The sequence below is a fragment of the Aythya marila genome, assembly GCF_965140915.1.
Source record: "Aythya marila genome assembly, chromosome: 3".
Classification (NCBI taxonomy): Eukaryota; Metazoa; Chordata; class Aves; order Anseriformes; family Anatidae; genus Aythya; species Aythya marila.
The window spans coordinates 11,339,057-11,358,776 of record NC_139044.1 but is presented as its reverse complement, the minus strand read 5'-3'; positions in this window follow the sequence as shown (position 1 = coordinate 11,358,776).

Sequence of the window (19,720 nt, the reverse complement as noted above, 5' to 3'; positions counted from 1 at the left end):
TCCTTTTCTTCAAGGATTTACAGGAGGCAATAGTCCTTCTCCAGCTGCCTAGGCTTATCTGTCACAGCTCGGGGTGTGCAACCATTGCTGAGTAATCACCTGCTTCTTTCTTCTTCCCACTCCAACCCTGGGACTGTCTGCCAGCAATGCTGCATAGATAGTGTGGCAAAAATAAAATGTGGGAAAGGACGAGTGGACACGCATGCATGTATGTGCATGTATCTGGGCATCAGATGACTTTTGGCAGCATCCAAACCCGATTGCCATTGTGAGCCTTGTCTGAGGGAGCTGGTTTGTGGTTGTCTGAATGAATGTTTTCACTGCAACTGTAGTGTTCAACATTTCCGTGATTTTCTAGTCTGCACAATTTTGTCATAAATCACCTACTTACCTGCAAGGGTCTTTGTAAGTGGTAAAGTTCATGTATTTTGATCATGTTCAGAACCTTTGCTTGGGAAAACAGAAAATTTTGCACAAGGAGTCACTAGCTGGGGTTGCCTTTGCCACTCACCTTGGAAAGGGAAGCTTTCCTGGAGTGCTGTGACTGTTTTTGCTAGAAGGACCTGGCTTTCTACTCAGCATGATCTTCCCAGAAGAAATCCTCTGATTTGCAGTACCTTGGGAAAGCAGCACATCAGGCGTCAGGGTGGTTTTTTTCGAGGCTTTCTTCTCCTTCGCCAGCCTCCCATCTCTTTACTCTCACTCAGGTTCCCAAGCTCTGGCTCTCAGAGCTTTGTTTTCTTTAATAGCAGGGTGCTGTGTATCTGTTTGTCTTTCTGTCATCCCACGCATGCACACACGCTGTTTTCATGTTGCTTGCCACATGTGTGGGTCTGGCACTCAGGTTTTCTCTATAATACTCCAGCCAAGAATTTGAGCCAAAGAAGATGAAGCTTTTCCCTCAGATGCTTGCTGATTCACTTGGTCTGCTGGCTTTGCTCCTCACTCCCTGCTTTTGGGCCATCTCTGGGGCTTTGCCACATGAGCTGGGTGTTGCTTTGGCCACCGTGCCTGGATCTGGTCCCTTCCACATTTCCTCTGCTTTCTTGGGTGCTCCATGAGCCAGGAACACCATCAGATACAGGGAGACAATGAAGGAGGTGGGCTTGGAAGGCCCTACAGCCTTCTTTTTGTCCTTCCACCCCTCCTTAACCTTCCCCCTCTGGCTTCTGAGCAGTAGACCAGAAGAAATTATGTTCTCTACTAACCCCATGGAGCTGCCCTGGCTTGCTGGCTGGGGAGAGCTAGCAGTGAGGGGAAGAGGACCTAGCAGAGGAAGAGGATCTTTCCAAAGTCATCTGTGCTCCTGCATTTTGGAAATGTAAACCGTATGGGTTTTTGAGTCTGCTTGGCACTGACAACTGAGGGAGCCTTTGTGCAAAACAGGGCACAGGCCTGTCACGCCTGTGGTGAAAGAAAATGGCGGAGGGCTGGAGCTGTGGGGGAGGCTGGTAAGGCAGACCGGCTCCTCGTCTCCACCACGTATCTGCCAGAGGTTGTCTTCACTGAACAGAAAAGGCTCAAGCTGCTTGCCCTCAGTCTTTGTTATGGCAGAAGAGGGAAGCAAGTCCTCACCACACCCTGCTTTTGCCTGTTCTGGGCCCTTCTTGCCATGAGCCACGTGGCCACCTTGTCACCTCAGTGGGGAGATCATTTCTGGATGTTCCTGTAGAAGCACTCTGTAAAGTTACTCGTGCATTGTAAATATACGTAAGAAACAAAGTAAACAATGAAAAATAGCTGCTGTTTTTCCATGTGGATGTCCAGGCGTCCAGGCAGTACATAAGATTACAGGCAGAGCGATAACTGCAGGGAGGGACAACGTCTTTTATTGTAGTTGCTGATGCATTTGGGAAAATCAGCTTCTGTTAGGCAAACAGGTCTTCACAGAGAGAACAAATCCTCTTTTTTTCTTCTTCCAAAGTAGATTATTTGTTTTAGTAATAAAGCAAATACAAATCTCTGAGGGGAAAAAAATATATATATGGTTTTATATAGGCAATGACAGGAACGGAAAGATCTCGAGGTCACGCAGGGAGAGGGAGCAGGACTTCCCCCGAACAGGCTGGGTTCACACACATGTCACTTGGCTCAGCCGCCTCCTCGGAGCTGCGTGACGCACGGGGAGATGGTGGCATTGCAACACAGCCCTGGCAAAGCAAATACACAGCTTGTTTGCCTTAAGCTGAGGTGGTGAGCCATGCTGAAGGACGGAGGTTCCTGCTTGGGGCAGCGGTCTGGTGACAATGAGGGCTGACGGTGGGGTTCTGGATGTGTACAATGGATCAGCTGTAGGTGTGTGAGTGTGGTGGTTTTACCAGACCCAGTACAGTGAGGACTGCACTTGAGGTCCACCAGGCACCTCAGACCTGCCTTGGATCCATTTGGATCCAGTCAGGCTTCTGTAAGTCACACTGCACCTGAGCTGACCAAGCCCATGATAAAAATGCCCATGCAGACTTTGTAGCTAAGGAAGTTTTGTGCAGGCACCGGAGACATCTCATAAAAACAACACACGGTCCCAGATGATTAGTCTCTCTTGTGCTAAAGAAAGCTGCAAGAAGAGATCAGACAGATGGGCTTTCCACCAGGAGGCCAGCATGACAAATGCACCAGAAATGAAGAGCGTGTCACCTCTCTCCAGTATAAAAAAATAAACAGATTTTCTCCTCTGTAGGTCATCCCAGACTTCTTTCGCACTCAGCATGACAACAGTGAGTCTCTCGCAGATCTTCACCCGGATTCTGTCACATCCCTGCCCACGGCCAGCCACCACCACAAACCAGAGGCCAGCCTTTACCACAAACACATGGCAGGCATAGCTCTAGAAGAGGAAAAATACCTGTGGATGCACATACGTGTTGGTTCCAGAGGGACTACTGCCTCTCCTAAGTCCTTGGAAGAAAGGGATGTGGTTTTGTCGGAAGAATACTAAGGTTTCTTCTTCCAGAAGGGTAACATGAGTGTTGGTATAGCTTCAAGGCGGGCAGAATTTTTAAACAGACACAAAAAGTGTAAAAGGAAAAATAACAATTTTCCCTCTGTGCCTAACAGACTTGTGTTGGAATAAATAACTTAACTGAAGTCTCCATCAATGAAGTGCCCATGTTCTGGTCTGGTTTTGATACTCTCTGGCCTAACTGTCAATAGCAAGATCAGGCCAGGTTGCTCAGAGCTTTATCTTGTTGGGTCTTGAAACCAAGGGTGGACACTGGGCAGCCTCTCTGGGCAACATCCTCCAGTGCTTAATTAATCTGGTAGTGATTTTTTCTCCCCTAATACCTAGTGAGAACCTCCTCTGTTTCAATCCATGTCTGTTGTCTCTTGTGCCCTTGCTGTGCATCCGTAAGACAGCGCCTGCCTCTGTCTTCTCAGAGCCTCCTTGTAGGTGTTGGTAGATGACTTTTAGGTTCGCCTCAAGCCTCCTCTTCTCCAAGCAGAACAAATCCCAGTCACCCAGCCTCTCCTCATACACCGTCTTGGTGGTCTCCCCTGTACTCTCTCCAGTTAACATTGTTCTTGATTCAGGGGCCCCAAAACTGGGTGCAGCATTCAGACGTGGGATAACAAGTGCCAAGGAAAGTGGAACATCACCTCCCTCTGCTAACTGGCTGTTGGTGTGACCTAAAAGTGACAGATACTCAGGGAGAACAAATCTCTCATGCAGCATTCTGGGTTTTGTCTGAAATGGGTGTTAGCAGCTAAAAATCATTAGGAGAAGAGTAAGCATTTGGCAGAAATTATAGGCCAGACTTGTCTCGTTTAGATCCCACCTCCAAATTTGACTTCATGTTTCACCTCCCAGATGGGACCAACAGTTCTAACCAACAGTTAAAATGTTTTGTGGAGGTTGTGCAGGAAGAGGTGCAGTTTCCCTGAAGCCAGCCAACAGCACCCAAACTAGAGGTGCCTCTTGAACCACGAGGTGTCCCCACAGGGCAGCTACACGGGCTTGGGAAGGACACAGAGGGAAGCCACAGAGGAGGGAGGACTCAGCCCTGCAGGGTAGGACGTGCAGATCTACCTCTTGATATTTCAGAGATTTTTTAATTATTTTTTTAAGGGGAGTAATGTTTTCATTTTGTATTATGGTGGAAGTGGTGCCCCCCTTTCACTTGGAGAGAAAAATACTCAATCTTTTCCAGTTTCCCTTGGATTCCTAACAAGGGTAGGTGAAACACAGGTGCAGTATAAAGCAGAAGTGTCATTTGCCTTGTCCTCCCCTGTTCCCAGAGCCCTGGTGTCTCCAGGTGGCAGCCAGGCAGAGGCAGGGAAGTGATCTGAAGAAATGATGCTCCTTGGCTAAACAGTAACTTCACAAGAAGTGATCATTTTGGTGCAGAAATTTTCCATGACATTTCCCATTCTTCTGATCCAAAGAGCAAAAAGGTGGGGTAAAGCTATTTAACTCCTCAAGGAGATTATAGTAAATGGGTCTTGAGTGCTTTTGAGTAGGTTCCTGCAACTGTATGACTATTTCTACAGGGTGAGATTAGGAGAGGTTCCCTTTGTGTCCCAGATTATGCAGGAGGCTGGGCACCTTCCTAAGCAATTCAAACCCTCTCATGGAAAGAGGACAGCAGAAGCAAGAGCTCTTTGTTAAGCTCTGAGCTACTTGATAGGCACAACCAAAAGCACCACTGCTATGTGAAACTAGCCCTTTCTTTCTCTTCTTTTTCATCCAAGCACTGAAACAAAATGCTTCATTTTGATTCACAGAGAAGCCTCTGATGTTGGATGAAAAACCCAGACATTTAATTTATTTTTGGTGAGAGGAGGAAAAATGGTGGCCCCACGTTCATGTTTCTGCACTTCCATACCTCACTAACTGGCCCTTCCTCCATTCCTGGTATTAATTTGATGAGTTTGTTATCCTAAAACATAACGAAGATTTGGGCTGGTGTTGATGCTCTTCAGCACTGACTATTTCCCCTTACAGAGTAAAGAAGCTGATGGAAGGAAACTGAGCAAAACCTGACTGAAAAATATCTGTCTGCTGAAGTCTCTCTCCAAACCTACAGGCTAGCTGCTTTGAGACATGGCTCTGAGTAACCTGTGCTGAATAAAGTCCTTGGGTTTTTAACCAGGTCTTTAACCTGGATAATGACCTTGGTCATGCAATGAGGGACTGCGAGTAACCCCTTATCTTGGGATTTGGCATGGAAGTTGCTGATGATGTGTTCAGCGAAAGCAGAGCTGGATGGTGTGTGCAGGGTGACTGCCCTCCAGTATTTTCTGTGGGCCTGACAGAGGTACCCAAGGCTGAAGAGCTGCTGCAGCTCCTCTTCCAAATCCCTGATGGTCCTATTACAAAGCACCAATGACACTGCCAAAACCCTGGGAAATGACACGTGTCCCTCTTGAAGCACCCAAACTATATTCAGATGTTCATCAACACAGCTGTTACCCATATACCTGACTCCTAACTATGCCTGGTGCAGAGAGAGAATTTGGGCAAAACTGCTTGAATTCTATGGGAAAAAAAGGAAATGTCAGAAATATTGTCTGCAAAGTTCACCTACTTACGTGCTCTACATACCTTTATCAAAAATGCCAATCAAAAAATGAAATACGTCAGCAGTGAGAGAAGGGCTGCCGTGTTCCGGAATATACTATCCATTAAAGACATATGGCTTATTACAATTTTTTTCACGTAATGAGCCGCCTGATTCCTGCTAGGTCCACAAAGGCGCTGACGAAGTCCACACCTACTTTGGCACAAATTTTCTCCCAAGGCAATGGGAGAAGAGATACCTGGGCAAATAAATTGGAGCCTGACTCACAGCGCTCCTACGTGGACTTCCTCGGCCCATTACGCGGGCAGCGCTGCGGGGGGTACAAGGAAATGGTCAGGGAAGTGACTGCAGAAGAGCCATCCATCCACGTGTATCTTCAGGCACACAGTTAAACAAACAGAAGAGTGGCAGAAGAAGTCATAAATGATTACTCAAAGTTTACCTTGGCTCTTTTATTTAAATGAGCTGGAAAGGTGAATGTTGGGGTAACATGGCACAGACTGGCTTCTGGATACTTTTTTTAGGAAGATCCAACTGCAAAAAATCAATGAACCAGAAAAAAAGGTCAAGTGACCTTAAAATGAAAATCAATGCCGCAAAGATGCAACCTGATCAAAGCTGTCTTGTGGTTTCCCAATGAATTTTGCTATAGATTTTGACTGGGGTTTGGTCATGGACTTCAATAAAAGCATGGCCGGGCACAAAATCGATGCTTCTTCTCACCCTTATTCTCAGTCCATTATGTACTATTGATAGCACCACACATTTTTCATCATGACAAGTATTTATCTTCCCCTGGTTACTTCACGAACTTCTTAAGATACCTTTTGCCTGTCCAGCAGGTAGACATTGTTCTGCCCAAATAACTTATTTTTTAAGACAGCTGTACTGAGACCTCTCGTCTTCAGTCCTAGCATCCTTCCTCAGCCTTCCTTTTCTTTTAGCATTCTGTGCCATTATCTTCTAATTGTTTCAGATGAAAGGTATGTTCTTTTCCCATTATTTTTGTTTCTGCTTTAGGAAGCACTGAGAATGCTGTGTTTTGTGTATGTTTATTAACAAAAAGAGTTTTCCTAAATTTTCTCTCAACAGAAGGTGTGTTTTTGACTCTAGCACAGGCTAACCTACTTTTTGGAAGTGAAGGAAACTAGTCGGGAAGAGTGATTAACAGCATGAATGTCAAGAGAGGGGAGATAGGAGAAAATGAGGAGGTGAGCCAAATGAAGCAGTAGCCTGAAGCTCATAAGAAGAGTGGCTGAACACTAAAAAGAGAAGACGCGAAAAGGAAATGTGACTGCTGTAGAAAAGCAACCTGGCTAGGAGGGAGGACGTGAAGGTCACCTCAACTTATGAGGAGCTGATGAAGTGGTGGTGATAGAAGGAGAAGGAGGAGAGCCAGGCTGGTCTGAGGGAGAATCTGAGTGTGGGAGAAGGGGAATATGGGCAGAAATAGGGAGAAATCAGGTCAGCAGAGAAAGAAGGATGGGTTAGTAAGGAAAAAGCAGGAGGGGAGAAGGGACAGAAGGTGGTGGTGGAAGGCAGATGCAGGGCAGAGAAGAGCTGGGTGTTTGGAGATGTGGGGCGGATGGAGTCCATCCCATGGCCCAGCCCAGCACTTGGGCAGGTGCGAGATCTGAGGCCGCGCCGTCATGCCTGATGCCTGAAGGAAGCTGGCAGAGGACCAGGATTCAGCAAATGCCATGACCAGACAGCTGCGAGTGCACGTGGCATGAGAAGTGCCTTTGCCACGAGGTGCCTCTGCTGTGTTTGCTTTGGCAAGGCAAATGAGCGGAACTGCAAAAAGCAGAGCACGAGTGGCAGCCAGCCAGCCTGCCTGGGAGGGGTGTACGGGGGGGTTATCTCGCCCCGCTGGAGTTGCATCATGTAGGCAGGGACAGAGAAAAAATATTGCTCAGGCAACTCTGATTTTCACTGTCAGGGCAAAAGCATGAAAGCCTTAGGAGGAAATCACGTAGAGCAGAAATCAAGACGGAGGCACTGGCAGCTGGGGAAGGGTGGAGCCTGGAGGTGATCCAGGGTGCAGAGTTTATGAATTTCTGTGAAATACCCCTGAAAGGGGCAGTTCCTCACACCACCACTGAGCCAACACTTTTGGTTAAGACCTCGTCATGGTGGGACACGTCTGGGCACCCAGCGAGGACCCACCGCTGCCAGCTCTGGCTTGTTTGGAAATTCACCTACAGCAAAAGCACATCCTGCTGAGCATTTGCATACCTGCAAGAAGAGGCTTTTCTTTCCTTTTCAGGCATCTACGACCTAAAAAGTTTTATCCGAGCCCGTGAGCTGACCTCACAGAAGTCTGGAAAGCAGGTGGTTTCCCGAAAGTGTGCTCATTACATCAAATGGGCACAGCGCTCTGGTACTTAGACTTAAAGGCTTCTCCTCCATTTATAGCACTTGACTGAATCAATATGATAAAGACAAATGGGCCAAATGGCTGTTTCCCTTTCAGACTCCCTCGAGTGCACACATTTGTGTTAGCTTTTGTACATGAGCACAGTTCTTCAGAGATTTCTGACGTCTGTGTGAGAGGGGGAAAGCAGCAAATCGTCAATCCCCACCATCCCCACCTCCCCTGGCTCCACCAACCTGAGGAAGACGCAGGGGGTGAATTTCCACAGTCCTATTCAACCCCTCAGAGTTACTCTTTTGGCATCCTTGTGTAGCTGTGTAATCACTGCTGAAGTCAAGCTGTTGCCGCTTCTCCACAGAACTGCCAAATACAAAGGAGATAGAAATTAGCAGCGATTGCCTCCAGTGCCTATCAGGGTATTGTAAGTGCAGCCTTCGCTTTCCAGGTGTTTCTTTTTCTCCTGTGGTTTTCTAATGACTACCCTGAATTTGCCTCTTTAGAGAAGAGGCCAACAATTTCTCTCACTGTTCTGCAGGCGATCAAAAATTTTGTCTACACAGAAAGCTGCAACTGGTGCTTTATTTAAGCACGTTACAAATACAGAAACCGAAATCATCCTGCCAGTGGTGAGAGGAGTCGTTCGGGTCTGTCTGCCTGGGCAGTTTCACTCAAAGGCATGTGACAGCCCTTCCTGAGCAGTCACCGAGCAGACGAGGAGAAGAAACACAATAACCAAGAGCCTATAAATCAGTCTGGAGGCGTTAAATGGGAGCTAGAAGAGAAGGGTAGGTGCTGCCACGCTATTTATAAATTATGCCATCGTTACACGATTAAGGCCATCCCAAACAGAAGCAGGACACGAGCTCAAGGCCTCACCCACCCCCAGCACCGTGCACTGCAGCAGCTCCACACCATTCAGCCGCTGCACTCCAGGGAAAAGGAGCCTGCGCCGGGCCCAGGGCAAAGCAGGAGTATTGAGATAAGTGTTAATGTTTAATGGCACGGGCTCACCAGCGCGCCAATACATGCAACATCGGAGGCCTGAGCTCGTTCGCTGGGCTCCATCCACGGAGTGCACATGCTGTCCTGTCAAGGACGAAGTCTCACACTGTAGAAAGTACCAAAGTCCCTTTGATAAGATGAATTGGCTCAGCACTGCTGTCTCAGACCAAAAAACAAAACAAACAAACAAAAAAAAACAGCACACAGCCCAGCACACCAGCACACAGCCCAGGCTCCAGCCTGGGTTACGCTGCAGTGAACCCAAGCACCTCCCAAGCAGCGATGCTGCAAGGTGCATCACCCATCTGCCACCCCTTGGGGTAAAGTCATTTTTCCATGGAAAAGCCTGTGGAGCTCACTTAAGCTTCCTTAAAGAACAGAGAAACTAAAACTACCTGCCCTGAGCCAACCACCTAGGTGCTTGTAAAGCACTGCCAGCAGTCATAAGTTCCCTGATGTCACCGCTGAAAAAATACCGGGCGTGGCTTCAAGAGGGAGGGCAGGTGGTGGAAGACGCTGTCAGAAAGGAAAAGGTGTTTTTGGTGCCTGTTCCCTTCCCCAGGGAGCTGTTTAACCAGCTGCAGTGCCAGATAGGGTACAAAGGAGGAGATTCGAGGTGCTGAGACAATTACAAGCTAATGAAGTCTTGGCCGAGGCAGGAGGTGGCACTAAGAGACCTGGTTTAGTGATGGGACTCGGGAGGTCAGGTGGGGCTTGGTGATCTTGAAGGTCTTCTCCAACCTAGGTGATTGTAGGTATCTCATGTCAGGAGGCTGCCCAAGTACAAGCAAAAAGGCACATCTGGAAAAAATGGCAAGGAAGTCTGTATTTTAAGCTCACTGTCCGGGGACAAGGCACTCCACAACACGGGTCATGAGCACTCTTAGCTTTGGCTGTTGCCCACAGGACTTTTTCAAGAAGCTGCCCAAAAGCAACAAATCAATTGTATTGTCCCGTTTCACTCTGTGAAGCTTCTGCCTCTCTGCCATGCCCCTACCCACATGTGAGCATCCTTCATCCTTTCTCCTGCTTGCCCCCTGCTGCTTCTCCATTTGCAGGAGCAGTGTCCAAACCCAGGAGCAGGCGACGAGCAGACGTTGCATTACTGCTGCTCGAGATTTCTGCATCGTCTTAGGTGGGCGGCCATCCGGGGCGGACGGCGGTTTGGGAGAGGTGGTAGCCTCGGAGGCTGAGCAGAAGTCACAGCGACAAAGAGGAGTCTGCTAGAATCACAGCCCCGATGGCTGCCCCTCCTCTAAGGGGGCAGGAAATGTTGCCGTACGCTGGGTACATGCTGTACGTTTCAGTCAGAAAAAGCAACGCGGAGCCTCGCAGATGCAGGGTGCTTTTGGAGAGGAAGACCCAGAGGCACGTGTCTGAGGATGTGCCTTGCAGGTCTGTCTTACGGGGAGAGGCGAATCTCTCAGTGGGTCTCATTATGGGCTGGATTTACAAGACGGTTGTTTTATTGCAGGAAAAAAAATACCGTGCTTAGCAGGAAAAACTCCTGGTGGACTGGCAGGAATGCACGGAGCAGAGAGGCAATGAAAAGATTTAAAACTTCAGCATTGTTAGGGCTACAATTCCTCTTGGTGCTCACAGCTTTGCCCTTGCGTCATGCGTAACGCCTATATGGCAAAAGCTTGCGGGCTGAAATAACTCACTTTCTCCGAATTTTACAGCAGGAACTGGGTCCGGTCCCTGCAGTTGTTAATGTGACTCAGTTGTGTGCTTATACCCTCATTCACAAGGTTAGGAAATGAGTTCTCTATAACTGAGATTACTAGCCACTTCGTTTTCATTTATCTGGAAATGAAAAGCTGTTAGCAAAGTTAACAGCAGCTGAATATCAGAAGAACAATATATGGCAAGAATTGCTGACATATATTTAGTGGCTGTCCCCAGTAAAGTATTTGAAGAAGGCAGCTGGATAAAACCAGACCTAAAAATAGCACTTCTTAAGAACTGATGACAATAGACATGCTGTCTCCTGCGCTAGGAAAATGTGCTAGAGGTTCATTGTCATGTTTATTATTTAACCACAGGACAGCAACTCACAGCCACTGGAAATACTCCACTTAAATCCCAGCGTGCTGCTGAGTCCAACAAGAATATATTTTTAAGATGTAGAAAGAGGGGTGTGAGGAATTGCAAACCATTGCATTATCATAGGCTTGGGGGAAAACAAAAAAAGGCATGGGGACATTCAGATGGCCAAAGCTCCCCCCAAAACACTTACAGGAAAGATTTAATGTGAGGGATGCACTGCCAGACTCCTTGTCTGTCATCCCTCCCGCCTGGCCAGGCTCGTACAGCAACAGGGCATTAACTTCCCTTCCCACCAAGCCTTGCTGCCTGGTCTGGCATTTAGCTCTGAAGCATCCCATGCCCCCGCAAAGTGAGAGCCCTGAGCTAACTTCTATTTGCTGTTTGTGCTGGAACTTCATCGTGCCTAGCAACCCTGGATGTTTTTTTCCATGCTGGTTTACCATTATTTATACATGTTTGTAGGAGCAGATGCAAACATGCAAAAATTCCCCCTGGAGCTGTGCCAGCAATTTACCCACAGAAGGGACTTGGATCCTGTGCTTGGGATTACCCCTGACCATCTTTGCTGTGCTGGTGCAAAACCAGGCTGCTTTGGACCTTTCCCTCCGGGGATTTTGGAGAGGTTCCTCCTGCAAATGCATCTTCTTGGTGAGGGACCGGGCAGCCTGCGCCTCATGCCCTTGGGAAACACAAAGCTTTGGTTAGGCACAGCTTTCTGATTGTCCTGTCCAGGACAATCCTGCCTGGGAGGAAGCTCTCCAGCCACGCCGCTGAGTGGGACACTCTGAAGGGCTGGGACAAAGTCCGGTGCTGCTGATGCAATTGCAGCAGAACTGCAGGTTTTATGGAAGCAGCAGAAATTTTAAATACTGATATTTTAAATCTGATATTTTAAATAAAAATAAATAAATCTTAAATCATGATGTTTTAAATTCTGTCTCCATGTTTTCCACTTGCTAACACACTTTTTGTTATACGTCTCCGTTCCTGGTTTGGTGCTGGGTCTATAAACCATCTAAACCCTCTCAAGCTTCAGAGGAGGTGGCTCAGAAATGAGCAGCTGGACCTGTGTTTTAGCAGAAACTCCAAATCAGGATCTGAGCATCCCATGTGTGGGAGAAGAGCGATTTGAATTTAGATGGCTGCTGTAGCATTTCTCCGACCTTGCAGCTGCCATGCTTTAGGGCTTGGTATGGCTTCTGTCCCCTGCAGGGTGCAGTCCAGCCAGCACGAGGGCTATGAGGGAGGCTTTTCTGCTCTTCCCCAAAATGTTGCGTTACCCAGAGGGCTGCAGCTGTGGAAGACGTGGACACCACAGCCCACACACTGGTGCAACAGGGCCAGCACCAGCATGTGTGAAAGCCAACCATGCTGCAACCCATAAAGCAGAGAAGATCTGGGAGGAGGAGATGGAGAGGGAAGAGACCTTGCAGATGAAAAGGATGGAGCTGCCCGGGGAAAAGAGAGAAGGAAAGCACAGTGTGCTTCTCTGTGCTGGCCGCACCCAGGATGTGACTGTTCAGCTGCAGCTACAACAGTAGAAAGTGTTTTGAGCTTGAGCTGCGAGGTTCCTTTGCCCCAGTCCACCCAGCCTGCATCCTGCCACAGCATCTCCCAGATGCTTAGATAGGTGAGGGCAGCAGGGCACGAAGAAATCTTTATATCTTCTTATTTGTTTTAATATGAGATTACAAGCCATGCAAACATATATTCATCTCTAACCCGGGAAATGCTTGTATACACAAACACACATACATAGACGCGTGTATTTATACACAAGCACCTCTTCTCCATGCAGAAACCTGGTGCTTCATCCTACTGAACCCACACTTTCTCCTAAAAGAGCTGTGGCTGCGATCCAGGCTCTAGTTGCTTTGTTGTTGGAGGCATCCACGCTCATCCTGTCCCCTCCATTAATTCTTTGGCTGTGGGGCTGCCACGCAGTTTTATCCCACAGCTTTTACAGGCCCCCCCAGCAAACCTCCCCATTTCGTGAGGAAAGTCTTTCCTCAGGCCTCTCATCCACCAACTCACAAAGGTGACCACAGAGGACTTTGGCACCTCTCCTTGCCCGAAGCACTGGTTCTGGGGAAGGGCCACGTGTCTGGGCTGAAGGAGATGGAGTCCCAGTTTCCATCAGCCAGGGTCAAGCCACTCTTACTGATACTGCCAGCTGGGCATACTGGTTTAGCTGGGTTTTCCACATTCTTCTACCTATCACGGGTTCCCCTGGTGAAGTAGCTCTGCTTCTGCCCTGGGAAGTGAGTGGGAGGCAGCGTGGAGAGTTGGGGCTTCTCCTCAAAAAATCCCATGCCCACCCAGATGGTGGCACCCAGGTCTTGGTGGTGCCTGAGGTGAATGGAGGTGCTGCTCCTGCCCCTCATCGCAGCACGGTTCGGGGCACCGGCCTGGCTGAAAAACAACCTTGCAGCCTGCCAAATTTTGCATGGTTTTACTGGCAATGAAACATAAACCCTTGGTTGCACCTACTGGCTGACTAAAAGCCGTGACAGATGATGCTGTAATCCAAATGTCACTGCAGCTGTAACCTTACACCGAGTGACTAGGGCGGCGGGTCTCATGACTGTTGTCGTATTTTTGGAGCTGCACTTCACCCGGAGATAAGGCTCCCTTTTGCAGCTCCCTTCCCACCAAGATTATTGCCGTGTGTGCCTGGTCTCCACCCTGGGACGCCCTGGGACATGGGATGGAGCAGCTCTTGTGCTGCTGGGGCCGGTGGAGCCCTCTCCCTGAAGTTGTTCTGTGGACAACCGTGCCCACAGTTGTTTTGAGTTATTTTAAAACCACTCGGCAGATCATTTTCTTTCTCTGTGGCACTGATGTAGAAAAGCTGAGCTCTTCTTTTCAGGTTTAAAATATTCCTGAAGTTTAGGGAGAGCCCAGACGTGGAAAAATCAACCTGGGGAGTTCTACCAAGTCGGCGAGGCCTTCTCCTAAGACACCTCTGGAGGCGCCCGCAATGGACTCCACAGGGTTTTGTTCTGCTTTTATCGGATCGATATCAGCCAGCCCTTCAGGTGGCTGCCTGATTTTTATTTTATTAAAGTTTTCTGTGGAAGACCTGGCCCTCTGTTAAGAGGAAGACGCTTTCAGCTTGGTCGAGGGCAGATGAGGCCTCTGAGAGCCTCATTGGATGCCGGCGGTGGGTAGGGTGCTCAGGCCGGCCCCTTGGGCCGCAGACAGATTCCTCCCATTTGCTCGCAGAGCACTTTACATTATCCTGGTGTATTTTAAGGCCAGGTCAGCGTAAAGTGGCTTTTGTATTACCAAGTATCAGACCCAGCGATTTTATAACTCCACTTATTGCAATCCTCATAATCAGCTTGAAGGCTCTAATTAGCTGCAGCAATGACTCAGCCTTGTCGACAAACCTTGAAGGTGAAGGGCAACATGCTAGGGCTGCTCTCTTATTAGGGAAAGGCAGAGATATATCATGCTTTTTTTTAGGGAAGAGACAACCAGTTAAAAAATTTACCCTGTCCCGGGTTTCATTGGCAATGCGCTGACTGCATCTTATTTATTTTTTAAGCCATCCGATGTGTTCAGAAGCCAGATCCGCCTCTATTCTCACCTGATCATAAGTCTCCCTAAATCAGCTTTAAAAGATCCAATTGCCAAGTGGCGCAGCTTCCCAGGTGCCATCTGTTTGACCTCAGTAGAAGGTGAACAGCAGAAAGGAGGAAGTTCTTAAAAACTAAAAGGGTCATGCAAGCTCACACAGGAATGGGAATGTTGGGAGAGGCCCAGGGAAAGGATGAGAAGCTGATAAAGCAAAGCAAAGTCCACAAGGTGTGGGATCCCTGCACATACTTGCAGCTCCTTGCCACCTGCGAGCAGCTGATGTGGTAAGGTGTGACCGTGACATACACCAGCTGGAGCCGAGCCACCTTTGCATTGCCACCAGGCTGGAGGGCAGGACAAGCTGGCACCGGGCTGGAACGATGCAGTGCAGGCTGGTGGCATATGGAGGCAAAACCAGCACATCCTGTGGAGACACAGCATCTGCCAGCCTAACCTCTCACATGGTCACGCCAGCTTTCTGATCTTCATTTTCTTCAGTCTATTTTCCTTCACGAGATAAATTATATTTTTTTCCCTCTACTTTTTTCACCCCATGCTTCCCAGAGAAGCAGAATGGCAAGCCCTGCCTCAACGCCCAGTGTGGCAATGCAAGTACAAGGGATGGCAATGGTTACGGGTGGTTTGGTCGCCCTCACTGCCTGTCCAGAGCACTTCCAGCCGCTGCCTAACCCAGCACCAGGTCACATCTGTGTGGCTCACAGCCACAGCAGTGCTGTCCCCTCACCACTGACACGGGAACGTGGCCCAGCACATTCACCACAGCACTACATCAACTTGTTGCTTTCCTTCTTGGAGGCTTCCAGCTGGCAAACCCCTCTGTTTGCTGTTCCTAAGGAGTCGGTTTCCAGGGTTTTCACTGAAAGCTGCAGGATTTGGCTCCTGCATGCAGTCTGCGTTCAGGGAATGCTTTGAGTTTCTCCACCACTAGACCGAAACTTCTGCCAAAGCCTCTTCCCTGAAGCAGAGAGCCTCATGTTGCCCTTGATAAGTCTGTAAAACATCTCTGACTATTTCTGGATTTCTCCAGAAAAATTATGTAGCAGTTACGTTTCACCACAGAACAGAAACTGGAAAAATGAAAAGAAAAGTGCTTCCAGACAGATCAGGTGAGGTTGAGGTGGGATGACTGGCTTTGAAGGACCCACTTTGGTACGATCAGGACCCAACTGCATAATAATGCTATTGCTGGTGATGCTGATGGAGCAAAACACAGCTCAGCACGCCACATTGTACACTCTCAGTAGCAAGTACAGCCCAAGGTAGCTGCGAGGAGCCTGGAGATGACCCCGGGTGTCCTTTCCTTCAGCAGCTTTAGCTGTCTCGCTGCCAGGTGCTGAGGTGGTGCTTCAGGCTGCCCACTGGCCCCACGTTGCCCAGCAGTCACACGCTCGCAAACCTGCTTTCCAATCCTCCCCTACATTTTTTTTTTCCCTTGATAAGGGGCTTTTCGGGGCGAGGAAGACTTCTCCTGGGCTTGTTGTGTGCCTGCCCTAGTAGCAACACAACCTGCACTGAGGATTTTAGCAGCCCCCACACTAATAACATTGTACCAGGGACGGAAAGGTTTTGCATCACGTTTGTGACCTTTTGTTCCCAGATTTGGGCCATGGTGATGCGGCTGGCTTTGGAGAGGCTGCTGGGTGTGCTTTCAGTAGGAGAGGAGGAAGGGATGGACCTGCCCAGGAGAGGCTCCCCCGCCATGGAGGACGAGGAGTGGAGCACAGACCTAATTTGCGCCTGGCTGGGTTTTAGCATCTCTTACTCACGCACTACGTTAGGCAGCAAATCACTTGGGAGTGCTGCAGAAAACCGAAACATATGTGCACCGGGACTGTCCGCCTCTGCAGGAGAAAACATTGTCGTGCGGGAAATTGTTGAGTAATGGGGAAAATATGCCACTGCTCCTCTCCAAGCCTCCTCCCAGGACATGACACCTCTCAGCAAATGGGGTGCTGACGCAGCCCCCTCCCTTGCTGCCCAGAAAAGCATGCGAAGGACTCACAAGCTTTGGAGTCACTATTTCTGGTCACAAAAATGAAGATCCCTTCTCTGGGTAGATACTGTGATACCTTCTCAAGAAGGTTCAAGGTGCAACCATGGCTTGCTCTCCCCTACTTTTGCTGGAGATCTCCTATATGGCTTTGGTGGGGAGATCAGCCCCCCTCTGTGATGTAGGGTTGCTTGCTGGTCTCATTGCAGCCCTCTCCTCCCCTCGTGCTGTGTCCTACAGCCACCACCTGGCTCCAGAGGAGGGACCACTGTGGCCCTCAGGACCTCACCAAAAGTGTGAGCAATCCAACAGTTAAGCCTCTCCTTGAAAAACTGCCAAAACAGTAAATGTGATTTGTATTCCACAGACAGATTTAGAATCCAACAGCAAAGGAACGGCTCTGGGACAATGTGTGTTGCCACCAGCAAAGCCCGAGCAATGGTAACATGTCATTAAAATGGATTTGAGACTCCGCGTTTGGCACCAAAAGGAGATACAAGGGAAGTTGCATGTGTCACTACATGTACTGTGAACACTAGAAATAAATTGTTGTCTGGCATTTCATTTAGCTTCTTTGTGAATATTTAGTACTGTGAAGAAAACCAAAAGCCAGGGTTCCTGCTGAAGCCTTTTGTTCCTCTGTAACTAAGAAAGGGAAGAAAACATGGCATTAATTAAAGAGGATTTACAAAGCGGTCTTCCTAGTGATACAAGCTTGTTTCAGCTGAGATGAAGCATGTGTGAGCAGGGAAGTCTGGTGTGAGGCAGAAGAGAAGCAAAAGGATGAAACCTGCTGAGTTCCCTCAGAGAATGGGGAAAGGAGCGGTGCAGGCTTTGTGGGGAGTTACTGTGCTGGGGAAAAACACAGTGCAGTTTCCAACCACACAAATTGTGAAGACAGAAATGGAAACGACACATGTTGTGGTGGTTTTGGGGGTTCTGGGAGGCTCACCTGGAGATCACAAACTTGGCTGAAACTCTGAGACATGGAAGAGATGAGAAACATGCTCCTTCATGGCAATAAAGATACTATCTTCTCCTTTCTGCCACAGACTTCAACGTGCCCCAAACAAGCAGAACTAAAACCAAAAGCGCTAAGTCAGTGATGACAAACCCTTCGCTTGAAATGGCTTGGCAGCTGACACTTCTTGCCTTCCTCCTACATCTCCTGAAATATAAGCACCCAAAGGGACACTGGGGACCCAGAGGGACCAAACAACATTTTCAGGTTTCTCCTTACCGTGAGAAGAGGCACTTGGAAGGGGCAGGACATCCTCAGCGAGTTGGGGCTCCAGGCTCGTTGAGGCTTTTGTTGGCTTTTGTTCCAGCAAGAGTCTGCCAAATCTCACTGGGGATGCCTCATTCCTCTACTGTGAAATTGCTGCAGAACGACCTCACGCAGGCAGCAGTCACACCACACTTTACATCTACCAGAAGAAGCCGTGGGGTGGCACTGGGCTGTTGGGAAGCCCCACGTTGCTGGTGAAGCTTTGGGAAGCAGCAGCAGCTTTGGCTGTGGCTCTTTGTTGGATCTTCCTCACCCTCTCACAGTGACACTATTCAAAAGCAACCAGCGGGTCCAGTGGTGTGTCCCAGTTTCTCAGGTGGCTCCTCAAAGGCAGGACCGAGGACACGGCACAGGGTACATGACATGGAACAACTGGGAGATGTCCCAGCTCCAGAGGCCTCTGCGAGCCTCTGTTCTCCTGCAGATCTATGACTCGTGAAGAAAAACCCACAGTCTACTGGTGGAGAAACCAGAGAAGTGATAACCCTTTAATCTTGTTCTTAACCAGTCTGTGTGCTTTTTCACTGCCAGGTTCACCATGCTCCACTGCATGCCTTGTCCTTCTGCAGGTACATTTAGTTTCTAATTACTTGCCAGTCAAATGTCTACTCAAGCTCTGCTTGGCCAGGTGGAGCAAGAGAGGCCTGAGTAACCCTCTCTTCCTCACCTCTGGCGGTCTGTCAGCCACCAAAATCCTCCTGAGATGATTGACCAGACCCACAGGAGGAGTCACCACCTGGGCTAGGTCTTCAACCACCAAACGGGCCCGTGGTTTGTCAGGTCAGCACAGAAACTTCTGCAATGAAGCGATGCCAACACCTGATGACATCTTTGTGTCTCCGTAGGATCACTACAAGACTACCTTGGTTTTGGGCGGCCTTTGGTGGCCTCAGCTGGCCTGGGAGTGCAGTTATCTCACTCCATGGGGCCTCTTTCTGCTGCTGAAAGATCCTTCAAGGGATGGGAGCTGGAAACTTGGCCACAAGCAGCGTGACCCTGATTCCTCAGTGCTCCACAGCCACTCCATGGCAACTTGAGAGATCATTAATGACCTTCGTCCCTCTCCCAACCAACCATTTTGTTGTTGTTGTTATTTCATTTTGCTTTGCCCTTTTCTTGTTTCCTAGCTACCCTTCAAGGGAGAACAAGCCCCTTTTCCAACCCTCCCCTTTGGACATCTTCTCTGCTGTGGGGAAGTGGTTAGGGCTTCATAAAAATGACATCAGGTGGTTCTTCATTAGATGAGCGTTGTGCCTTGCAGACAAGGCTGTGAGGACAAGGCTCATCACATTTTGGATGTGCTTGTATTGCCCCACAGGGGTCATGCCGAGCCTCGAGGGCTGTGAGCCCAACCTGGTGGACACACAGATGTTTAGGTGGGCACACAGACACATAGGTGGGCACACACGATTTAGGGAAATGGAGCCCATTTCAAGCAAGTAGCAAAATGGGGAACGCTCTGACCCCATGACAAGCTTCTTCCCTCCCATCTTCCACAACTTGGCTTCAAGCATTGAAAGGAGAAGCTGCATGCCAAGAATTTTTAAGGCCGTGTCCAGCAGAGCGAGCCAACCCCTGATTTGCCCTTAATTATAGCGGTAAGAACGGGGCGGGGGACAAATGGGAAAGGGTGAGGAGCAGGTGATGACGAGGACAGGACTCGTCTGTTGTGTGCCAGAGGCCATGCCTCAGCCAGCACCACACGGGCTGCTTGTGTGCCTGCATGCCGCTGGGCAGTGTGAGGGGAGCATGAGGGGAGCGGGGTAAAAATGGGGTAAAAACAATCACCAAATTACACCAGAGGTTTTGTTGAGCCCATTTGTGTGTGACATGGCAGCAGCCCCAGGGGGTCCCCACGACTGCCTCCAGAGCTGTTTGTGTGAGGGGACGTGGGCGCC